Source organism: Epinephelus lanceolatus, chromosome 2 (assembly GCF_041903045.1).
Source record: "Epinephelus lanceolatus isolate andai-2023 chromosome 2, ASM4190304v1, whole genome shotgun sequence".
Classification (NCBI taxonomy): domain Eukaryota; kingdom Metazoa; phylum Chordata; class Actinopteri; order Perciformes; family Serranidae; genus Epinephelus; species Epinephelus lanceolatus.
In genome coordinates, this window is record NC_135735.1 from 3408472 (window position 1) to 3419525 (window position 11054).

Below are 11054 nucleotides of genomic sequence, written 5' to 3' on the forward strand. Positions count from 1 at the left end.
ATTGTCTGTTTTCAAAATACACTTCTGTTTTCACAGGAAATGTACAGTTTGCATACAGTCTCTTTCAAAATAAAAGCACTACGTCAAAACAGCAAATGACCTTTTTTTCCTTCATGTGGTTGGGTTTAAGAACAGAACAGGGTCTCCCAGGTAAAAGTTGGTGGTTTTGGACCCAGGCACCACCCCTCCTGCACATCCTACTTGGACTTCCGATGCCTAAACCTTCACTGTTATCCCGCTGCGTTTCTCCCTGACGCTGCCGGACACTTTTAAATAATAACGGTGTCCTGCGTCGTATCATGCTGACGTGCTTACACTGTACGGTTCGCTCAACCACTCACTATGTGGACTCTCACCCTAAACATACACACACTCAGTTGGTTATTATCATCTCCAGTTCCAATAACATTTCCTTCAAATGATGACTGCATCTTCGAGGACAAAATACAGAATGGAAGCGTCAAAAAATGATGTTAATGCAAGGACAAGCATTTTTAAGGCTTTTAAATCTGTCAACTTCATCGCCAAAACCAAACTCCAGTCAGCTGCGGGACTTTGCTGAACCTGTAACCAAACAGAGTGAACAAGAACAAAAACTTTTCACCTCTGGTTCAGAGCAAGGACAGAAGTTACTGTGTGATCGCTGCTGAAAAAAGGCTGATGGTTAAAAACCACTTTTTAAAGTTTTGATTGTGTGTGTGTGTTTGTGTGTGTAAGTGTGAGTGCTGTTCTTCACACACACTGAGGTGAAGGACCTGACAGTGTGTGTGTGTTTTTGGGTGAATATGGTTTGAGATGATCACAGAGATTTGTTCGTAGACAGAAGCCACAGTCATGTTAACAAGGTCTACATGTACTGTGCAGCATGGTGGGCTGTCTAATGAAAAGCAGACCTGTGTGAGTGTGTGCGTGTGTGTGTGTGTGTGCGTGTGTGTGTGTGTACTCAGCACTGCATACCTCAGTGAGAAGGTGTGACACTATAATCCTTATTATTCCCTAATAAACACAAGGCACTTCCTGTTTACAGACTTCACAGCAACAGGAAACTCTGAGGAGGAGCTGCTGTCATGTCAGAGGTTACACTCTGAAATCATCTGAAAGATTCTGAGGACTTGATTTTGTCGTTCAACGTACAATCACCACCCAACCTCACATATGTGAACATGACTTTTATTATTCTATTTTAGTATTTAAAATGGGTACTTCTTTGTAGAATTGCACACAGCATGTTGCTTTGCTTAAAACCTCCTGATCACGAGACATGAGGAAACTACTGCTGCGGGAGTGTTGAACTCTGTGCTGAGGACAGTTGGTGAGAGTCCACACACACACACACACACACACACACACACACACACACACACACAGTGACAAGGCTAACTGTTAGCATCACAAAGCTAACAATACCCAGTGATTAACAGGTCTGATGACAGTTGAGCCTTTTCAGTGTCGGTGTGAGTGTGCTTGGACCGTGTAATGGCTCGATGTTGGATGTTAGCCGCTGCTGCTGCATTATTGAACTGATGGGAGGAGAGCAGCTCAGAGGCGGTCTTTCAGCACTGCGTCTAACCTGTGTTAGACGACAGAGATGGAATTTGCTGATTTTTCTTCAGTTAACTTTGAATAAAACAATCATCAATTAAAAATACATTTCAGGAGACAACAATGGCAAAAAGACGTGTCTTAAGATTACGTTCTGACCTCTGGAACAATCACAAGGTTTCAGTCAGAGGATCTTAGGGACCAAGCAGACACGTATATTTTGACCATGTCAGACAGGTAAGATGGGACATTTAGTGATTTAAAAACCAATAAAAGAATTTGAAGAAATGGTCTCACTCTGGCATTTTTGTGATAAAACGACACTTTAGTCATGTTTCTAATGTGTTGTTCAAAGTTCAGGTCAGGGTCAATGATAACACCAAGGTTTTGAACATGTTCCTTGGTGTTCAGTGCAACTGATTTTGCTCCAATTGCAGGAATCTCATTTTTTCTTGGTTTAACTGTAAGAACTTCTGATCCATCCACAAACGTATACATGTAATCAGGTTATTGATAGAACTATAGTAATTAGAATTTACAGGGATGTATAACTGCATATCGTCTGTGCAGTTATCGAAACTGATGTGATCTTACTATATAATGACGAAAACTGTCTGTCTGTCTGTCTGTTCCACGTTTTTCTCCTCACTGACTTGATCAATCCATGTGAAATTTGGCACAGTGGTAGAGGGTCATGGGAGGATGCCAATGAAGCAATATTACATCAATTGGCCAAAGGAGGGCGCTATAGCAACCGATTGAAATGTCAAACTTTGAATGGGCATATCTCATGCCCCGTATGTCGTAGAGACATGAAACTTTGCATAGAGATGCCTCTCCTCATGAGGAACACATTTGCCTCAAGAACCCATAACTTCCGCTTATATGGATTTTCCGCCATTTTGAATTTTTTGAAAAACACTTCAAATGGATCTCTTCCTAGGAAGTTTGAGCGATCTGCATGAAACTGGGTGAACATAATCTAGGGACCAATATCTAAAGTTCCCTCTTGGCAAAAGTTGGAAAACTTACTAAAACTGAGCTTCTATAAGGCAATGAATATTGCGGAGGGCGTGGCTCATCACATAAAGGTGTATAACATCTCAAGGGTTTCAGCCATCACCACGCAACTTTGTAGGCATATGACCACACATAATCTGAGGGGACCCCTCCATTATTGACCCCATCAAACAAAATGGGGGCGCTAGAGAGCTCATTTCTTATCTAGGCCTAACCGCCATATGGATTTTTACTAAACTTGGTAGATATGTAGAACAGGATGCCTCAAGGTGACTGGAGAAATTTAACTCTAATTGGCAACTGGGTGGCGCTATAACAACAGAAAAATGCTTCAAAATGGCTAAAATGCGACCGATCGCTGTGGCTCCCCCTGTGGACCAATGTTGTTTTTTTTCTTCTAATGTTTGGTATGACTAAGTCATGGTATGGTATGCTGTACATAATCACGGAAACTGTCAGTGTGTCATTCTGTCAGTCAGTCATTCTGTCTGTCCCACATTTTTCTACTCACTGACGTGGTCAATCTATGTGAAACTGCACAGATGTATGGCCTCCTAAAGCTGATGTATCAACCAAAAAATTGAAGCTTTATAAAAGTATACAAAAACCTAATTCCATTTTTTTGCAGCTGTATGTTCATGGAGGACTCATTGTCTATCAGTATGAGATAACAAGACAAACTAAAAGGTGTAAACGCAGAGAGAAGATGCTGAATAGTGAGGCTAAAACTGACGGGTAATATCTGCTGTTTACTGGCAGAAACAGGAGGAAGCGGAGTACATGAGTTTCCCTCAGCAGGTAACCTTACCTGTCCCTGAGGAGGGAGCTCTCCTCCTCCCTTGCCCATGCACCACACACTACCTTCTCCATTAGCTGCAGCAATAGTCCTCCAGCGCTGCTCCTGCCATTTGTTGGCCCTTTTGTTGTGATACCTACTTAAAATATCAAAGCGGACGGAGCCTTCAATGAGACATCTGAAAACTGAGAAACCCTGGTTTTATGTGTCAACGCAGCACAACACCCCCCGTTCAGCATGTCATTCATACTCTCTCCATCTCTCCTTCTCTCTGTGGCCCCGGCCGCTCGCTCTGTGCACGTATCTGAGAACAGGTGAGAGTAAAGCAGGCGTAGGGTGGGACATGAATGGCTGACATGGTTGGGACCAGAACAATAAGTGGAGTCAGGAAATCAAAGGCTCTAAATACAGGGAACCAGGTCAAAGGCACTGCCATGCTACTAGTGCTACACTCTGTGTGTGTGTGTGTGTGTGTGTGTGTGTGAGTGTGTGCAGGCCAATCACTGCTTTCACAGAGCAGCTATGAGCACCAGATCTTCCTGACTACTTCCTCTGAGTGATTAGACTGACCAGACACAGCCTAAACTGCCTCATGTGTATGTGTGTGTGTGTGTGTGTGTGTGTGTGTGTGTGTGTGCACGTTCATTTGTGTGTGTGATTAGGGGGAAGACTGTTTTAAGGCCCGAGGCAATTCACAGTGCCAAGCCGGCTGACATCAGTTTCAAAGTGCAACGTGTGCATGTGTGTGTGTGTGTGTGTGTGTGTGTGTGTGTGTGTGTGTGTGTGCGTGTGTGTGTGCGTGTGTGTGTTCCATCGTCTCAGCCTCCCCCTTCAGTCCTTTTCTTCCTCTGCCCTGTGTGAAACTCTTCCTCTGCTCTTCCTCTGGGCCACACAGCGAAAACTCAACACCATGACACCAGTGTTAATTTCACTGACGAAAACTATGACGAGAATTATTTGTCAGCGACCTTTGTTTCCTTGACGAAGACAAGAGGTTGAAGAGCTAAAAATAGATTGTGACAATAAATACTAAGATGGAATCTTTGTTTTATTTTCACTGACAACACGAGATGGGATGAAAATGTTAGTGGTTGAGTACTGGACATAAACAATGAGAGGGGAGAACAGAATAATAAATTAGTTTGTGAAACGTATAAGGCAAATGTTTTAAACTAGAAAGCCGAAAAAAGGCCATGCATTCAATTATTTCCTAATGTGGTATAAGATCAGAGCGCTGACTGGCTGTAAACTCCAGTAAATAGTCTGCACCAGGATGCTTTGCTAGCCTGCAAACACTCACACCGGAGCAGAATCAGCCATTTGTGCAAGTTGTGAGCTGTAATTTATCAGTTAATTAAATGTGTCTGACTGTGGATGGTGGAGCTGCTGATGGATTAGTGGAGTTACTTTATCGCAGTGGTGGCTGTTAGCAGCTAACTCTGCTTATCAGCCACTGAACCGCAGTGCAAGGAGCAGCCACCGACCGCTGCCTTCACATCTGTCCCCCGCAGCACTCCGGACTGTCTCCAGAAGGTTTATGGTTTGATGCTGTTTGACAGGTTTGTAGGAGGCTCAGTGATCTGTGAGTGTAAACAGACTGAACTCAGCGCAATTTTCTCTGACAGCTTAAAGTTTAGTTTTAATCACAGACTCTGTGAGAGGACACCAGTTTAAACCTCCAGACTAACATGTTACAGATGAAGAAAGAAGTTATGTTTCTCAGTCAGAGTTTACAATGAACCTGGGGACAAATCCTAGTTGTCTCACATTAGTTATTTGTTGAGAGCATAAATAGGGAGATGTTGAGCTTTTCAAATGATGATCAGTAAGTGCGTGCTCGTAAATCAGCCCTTAAACCTGTCACACACTGCTGGAGACATGACAGATTGGAAGTGTGCAGAAATTATTTGTGTAAATGAATTTTTTTATACAACCTGTCACCTTGATTCTAATGTCTGATACATGAATTAGTCTAATTGGACTAGTTAAAAAACAAGACTAAAATTTGACCAAAATGTTGGATACAATTTTGAAAACTATAAAGGATGCCCTCAGAAACTTTACACCCTTTAACAAGAATTCACTCAGACGTCCTCTAAAACTAGTAACTGACTGCATTACCCATGGATCTCTCTATGACTAATGGTGGTTTTAGTTTAACAGGTTAGCCTGGGGCCGAGGGAACCACGTCCAGCAGCCTCGGGCTTCATGAGGCTCCTTAAGGACCGGAGCTTGTGTGATCCAGTTCAACCCAAAACTCTCAAATTCATAATCATATTTGAGGAGATAGAGACATCATGAAATCACTACTGCAGCTTTTAGTATCTTAGTGGTGCAATAGGTTGGGAACTGGAACTGGATACAAAATGCTATGAACCAGGTACCCGTAAAAAATAAATAAATAACCCTTGTGGTATTGTATGGCATGGAGTGATGGTGTAAAGATATCAATGATGGCAGAGCACAAGTAAAATGAACTGATGAAGGGGATTCCAGACACATCTACATTTAAAAAGACCATTTGAAACATATTGATTGACAGGTGTTTTGCCCTCAGTGTGTGAACTATACCATGAGTGATGATGGAGAAATAGAAAAACAGAAACACATGAGAAAATAGATACTGTCAATATTTTAGATCTTCTCCCAAAATTTTAAAATGTTTTTAGGGGAGCTGTCAATATCAGAAGCCGAGCACCCCTGGAATTCTCTCTTCATTTGCCCCATCACACTGAACTGTGGTGGTTGCTGCTTACTTCTCCCATCTTAAGGCCCTGACACACCAAGCTGACAGTTGGCTGTCGACCAAAGTCGGGCCGTCGCTGAGCGTCTGTCGCCCTAGTTTTTGCAATGTGTCCCGCACCGTCGGCACTTCGGCGGCAATGGCTTTTCGGCTGATTGAGCATGTTGAATCAGTGGCGGAGCTTGTCGGTGAGAGAGATCACTCTGATTGGCTGTTCAGGTTTTATTTCCTCGCCCCTGTAGCGAGTGAATCTGCCTGTAGTGAAACCGGGGCTAACTGGTGCTTCCTCCTCAGGCTCCACTTCACTCAGCTGCCCAACAGACCCGCTGCTTCTTCCCACTTTAACCTGAATAACAAACCGGAGCTAGCTGGGAGCGGCTAGTGGAGCGTTAGCCGCAGCATGACCGGAGGGAAGCACAGCCAGTTAGCCTCCGCTAGTCTCTGAGCTAGCCCCGGCTCTCCGTTTGGATCCAACCGGAGCACCGAGCCCTGGTTTGTTATTCAGATTAAAGTGGGAAGAAGCAGCGGGTTTATCGGGCAGCTGAGTGAAGTGGAGCCTGCGGAGGAAACACCGGGACCGTCTGGATGTAATAGTCCGTGGAGGTGCTGCGGTGCTCGGCTGCACAGATAGGAAACCCCTCGGCTGACTTATTTCCTCTTACACAGGCACAGAACGTACGCGCCACTTGGCCGTCGGATGTAGTCTTTGTAGTGTGTTCAAATGCAACTGACACAGGGCGACGTGAGGCGACAGAGATGACGCAACAGTTGGCTTTCGTCACCGCTAGTTCTTTCTTCACCTTTAGGTAATTATCCTAGACAACCACCCCATCACTTCCCAACTATAACCTTCCCATGTAATCAATCTACAATTTTTTTATTTTCATTCTATTGTATTTCACAATAATCAGTGTGTAGCTGCTGCCATGTTGAGGCAGAGGGTGCTGTCTGTAGCTGTGGTTGAGGGTGAGAGGCTGTCAGCAGATAAACAGAGATCTGTGTGGGTACATGAGACCCTAACAAAGAGGCTGGATCATGGGGAGTACCACCAGTTGGTCCAGGAGCTTCTCCTCCATCATGGACGTTTCCAGGCAGACCCAGGGACCTGCAACCTGCTGTCTATCATCAGGCCTTATAGCTCTGGGTATCCAGCAACCACTACCACCAGTTTCTCCTCCATCGTTTACCAACTGTAAACTTTGTTGTCGTGACTACCACAGAAGGCCCGCCTCTCAGATCATCTGATTAGACAATGGGAAAAAAGCAGAGATGATGTGTGGCGCTTTTCCGCTTTGAGTTGAAGTTTTTTCAACCAAAACCACCAACGCCTAGAGCGCAAAAACAGCTAAAAGCTTCATTCTCATTAAAAAATGATTACAAAAGTTGCCTCCAGCTGCTGAAATGCCTCTGTGTGATCAGAGCCTTACAGTGCAGACTGGAGCTTTGTATGACCTGTGACAGCTGTATGGCTTAAAGGCAGTTAAACTGTAGCTGAGTAGACCCACATCATACTCTGTGTGAAATAGATATTACTCAGTACAGGTAATTAAACTGTATAAGGTGATTGGACCTCGGTATTACATGTATATAACTGCTGAAAGCTAAGTTAGTTAGCCGTCCAACACATGTAAAGTTACTTGACCTACAAAGGACGTCAACTCAGCTAATTTACTATGACCAGATTTAATGTAACACTTGCAGAGCGCTGGCTCTTTGGCTCCGCCCACTGAGGTTGAATTAAACCAACCAGATGATTTCTGCTTTCAAGAAATGTTGATGGAACTGCAAATCCAATGTCCCCTTGAAACACCCGGCCTTTCATTTAGTGTTTAACAAAGCTTTAGTTAAGTGTTTGAATAAAGCTTTAATTACAACTCAGGGAGTTAACATGAATCTATAGATCTCTATTTGATCTCCAGTTGATCTAAGTTGATGAGGAACCAACACTGAGGCATTCACCCAGCTTGTACACTGCTAATCCCTCTGTGTTATGCTGGCTTTGTGTGTGCGTGTGTGCGTGTGTGTGTGTGTGTGTGCCTGTCTGTGATGTGGTTGCTCCTGCTCTATTAGAACGTGTTTCTGATGTCTGCAACATGACCTTCTGCCTCTACCAGTGTGTGGAAGAACACTGACAACAAAAGATGGAACAGAGCAAATTCTGAGCATTAGTCAGTCTAAAAGTTGACGTATCAGAGCACACTGGTGTTGTTATAAATACTGATTACTGATAATCATTGATTCTGAATATTTACGGCTTCAGTACTCATTATCTGCAGTGTCGATACTTTCTCACTCTTTTGAACATGTTCACTGCTGCAAGAAGAACATTGTTTTCATCTATGTTAAAAGGTTTTACTGTTCATGTTTACTGAAGTCATTCAGCTGATCTCTGCTACTAACCAAGACAAGAAAAGCTGCCATCACGTTCTAGCCTTGTGATATTTATCTTTTAACAATTACATATTTCATGCCCTGAGTGTCAGTTTTCCCCCGTGGTATCCAAAATGGCATCTACTATTGTTATTTTTCTAGGTACTGTATCAGTGGTAGAAATTCCAGCATCATGACGACACTACAACACACTGGAACATTCGTCAGAGCAGATTTTAGCCCCTTTTACACTGCCAGATTTTCCGCGAATGTTGGGCTGCGAGCGTTTAGACACACAGAGCCGGATTGACGAGTTGATCCGAGGTGCCCAATTTTCCGCCTCGTAGGGTAGACATATTGGTGGAACCCTTTTAGTTTAAACAGAACGAGGCAGCCCTCTGCAACAGGAGGGGCTGTTGATGACTTGTGGGAGGAGCTGTTGATGACGCCGCATGTGTGACCCACTGGCGGTGGATAAACAGGAAACAGCTGATAGCAGGAATTAGCGAGCAGCTAGTAGCAAGAGGGAAACGCAAACCTGACAGACACTGTAAAGATGAGCAACTGAGGAGACAAGGAATTGTGCGCCCTCCTTGTCCTCGCAAACGAAGAGGCCATTAACCGTCAGATGACGGGGACGGTGAAGAACGGGCCGACTTATGAGAGAATCACTAAAGGACTGACCAGCCGCGGCTTCCCTCCCACGTCACTGTTTACGTCACACGCTGACCTACACGTTTTGTTACTTGCTCACGCCCCCCATTGCCCCGAAAAAGGCACATTCTGTATAAACAAAAGTAGGCAGGCGGCATTTTGCTGCACTCCCTGATTTTGTTTTTATACTGCCAATGCTGAAAAAAGACTGATTGGGCTTTCCTGCAAATTTGCACAATTCCTATCTAAAAAGGGCTCCTGATTTGAATGCACAGTCCCAATCAAGCAACAGCCTTGGCAGTAACTCAGTCCATAGGGACTCGGCTTGGGGAAGCGGAGGGTCACTGGCTCGGATCAAGAATGGAGCATGCTCTGGTAGCTGGAAAGGTACCAGTTCGCTTCCTGGGCACTGCGAAGGTGCCCTTGAGCAACGCACTTAATCCCCAACTGCTCGGGCACCTGTCCATGAGCAGCCCCTCACTCTGACATCGCTCCATTTAATGCATGTCTTGTTTGGGCATGTGTGTGTTTCGGGCCTGTGTGTATATGACAACAGAGTGACAAAAAACTGAATTCGTCCTCGGAGATTAATAAAGTATATTTTCTTCTTCCTCTTCCTTCGTCCCGCAAATCTAAATCTGCTCTCTCAGATTTCTCCAGCTGTTCTGGAAGGCCATTTTTGACAAGCGTACTGCAACAGGACACACCCACATCTGGACGTCAGACTCATGTCTTTTTATCAAAGTTAAAGTCCACACAAGAAAAAAAAGAAAGGCCAGCTTTTGAGGATACTGCCGGCTGTTAAGGGCCAACAGTCATTTGGACAGAATCGTCCCCAGTCCAAAATGATTGATGTCAGTTCAAGCTTTTATTTATAAAAATCAATTTTGGTTATTGTAAAATTGGTCTTAAATTTCATTCTGAGTGGCATCAAAAAGATCTTAAAAACTCTTGCCTTAAGCTGTAGGAGCCCGAGGATGCTCAGTGATACATCACATGTTGGTACCTCGGTGATAACGTTCCATTTCTGCATTTGCAATTTTTTTTTTTGGCGATGTGTGTGAAAATAGCTGCAGCGTTTTTCAGACCCTGGATGTCTTAAGAACACCAGACTGTGCTTACTGACATAGTGACACCATGGGAGGAGTAAAGATTATGTCATTGTGTTGGAGAGACAGATGCTTTTACATCTTTTCAGAGGAGGTTTCAACAATCAGATTTCAATCCGTCTTGAATGCCTCTGGGATGCATCATTGACACTTAATCAGACTGATATCTGATCCGCCCAAGAAGCACACAGTTACACCAACAGACACATGGAGTGCAAATGGGGTCAATGTTCACCTTCAAAACACAAAAACTGGAGGGGTTTAACAACAACATCAACCCAAAAATCACGGCCATTTTGTATCAAAATTTTTCGCAAATTTTGGTGCAGCATTGGGCCATGGGCTGTCGAATAAGGACATTTTGATATCATCCACTTTTGGTTTTACTTTTAAATAAGTGGTTTGGTTTGATGACTGATCGTCTGACTGCTGCTCTGTCCACCAGTGTTTCAGCATCCTCACCTCTTAGCAACCGACTGAAATCTTAGTCTAAAAAATGTGTTTATTTCCATATGTAAAACTAGTGATGGACAAAGATCCAGGTGAATAACAGAAGTTTCTGTGTGAAAGAGCCCAGATTAATGGAAAATGAGAGGCTGTGTGTAGTGATGGGTTTGGCTGAGGTCTTATCCCGGAGGTCTGCTTTCACCACCAAGTGCACAGTGGGATGGTTCAGACTGCAGTCAGGGTGGTTCGCAGGGTTTCAATTAGTGAAGCAGCAGGGAAGGCCTGTAACTTACATGACACTGTATCACCATCAAACACTTCTGATCTTGTGCCGCTCACATTGAACCTTACTTCCTTCCTTTATTTTTTCCCC